We start from the raw sequence: 1326 nt of genomic DNA on the forward strand, positions 1-1326 counted from the left end.
GCTCCTCTTCACCTCTCAATTATGTTTTACATAACCAATGTATGTTGCAATCGCTGCTTTGGTTAAGTTTCCCTGGCACTGTTTCCAAATGCATTGGTGGCACAAATCCCATTCAAGTTATGGGACTGATATTACATTTTTTCGCGCATCATGTTCAAATCATCTATAATAAATTGTAGATACTTTTGATGATTTGGAAATGATGCACAAAACAAGCTTATATTGGCTCCATGACTTGAATGAGATTTGTGCCACAAGACATTAAAACGTAATTCAACAATATTCAAAAATGGGTTGAACTGAGAAGGAAATTACTACATTTATTAGAAAATGCATTAACTTGCCCAAGATTATCATACGACATGAAGAAAATACAACAGTGAGTTGTATTTTCTTTCAACTTTCTGAAGATTGTCACGCCCTGACCATAGAGTGCCTTTGTTTCTCTATGGTTTGGTAGGTCAGGGCGTGACTAGGGGGTATTCTAGTTTATCATTTCTATGTTGTGTTCTAGTTCATATTTTCTATGTTGGTGTTTTGTAAGATTCCCAATTATAGAGGCAGCTGGTAATCGTTGTCTCTAATTGAGGATCATATTTAAGTAGATATTTTTTGTGGGATATTGTTTTGTGTTTGTGCACCACATAGTCACCTTTAGTTGTTCGATTATTGATTGATTGATTGATTGATTTTCTTTTGTTTAAGTTCCCTCTTTGAATTAAATATGTGGAACTCAACATCCGCTGCGCCTAGGTGCCGTTCTTACGACAGCCTTGACAAAGGTGCAACAGCACAGGAATGCCCCTGTCTGTGTGTACGCGTTTGTCTACCACTTTGTCTAGCTGTTAACGGTGATGCTAATGTAATGACTACTGTCTAGCCGTTAGCGATGATGCTAATGTAATGACAACTGTCTAGCCGTTAGCGATGATGCTAATGTAATGACAACTGTCTAGCCATTAGCGAAGATGCTAATGTAATGACAACTGTCTAGCCATTAGCGAAGATGCTAATGTAATGACTACTGTCTAGCCGTTAGCGATGATGCTAATGTATGGCAACTGTCTAGCCGTTAGCGATGATGCTAATGTAATGACAACTGTCTAGCCATTAGCGAAGATGCTAATGTAATGACAACTGTCTTCTGGTAGATTGAAAGTTCCCCAAAACCTTCTCAATTACATGTTACAGTAATTACAACGTAGCCTATCCCTACCTGGCAAAATGATTTGATTATTTAATCAATTAATCCAGTGACAATTTGTTTTGCAAACTCTGCAATCACATGAGCGCTACAGAAACATTGCTAACCAAACAACGGTCTCT

The sequence above is a fragment of the Oncorhynchus kisutch genome, linkage group LG11 (assembly GCF_002021735.2).
Source record: "Oncorhynchus kisutch isolate 150728-3 linkage group LG11, Okis_V2, whole genome shotgun sequence".
Lineage (NCBI taxonomy): Eukaryota > Metazoa > Chordata > Actinopteri > Salmoniformes > Salmonidae > Oncorhynchus > Oncorhynchus kisutch.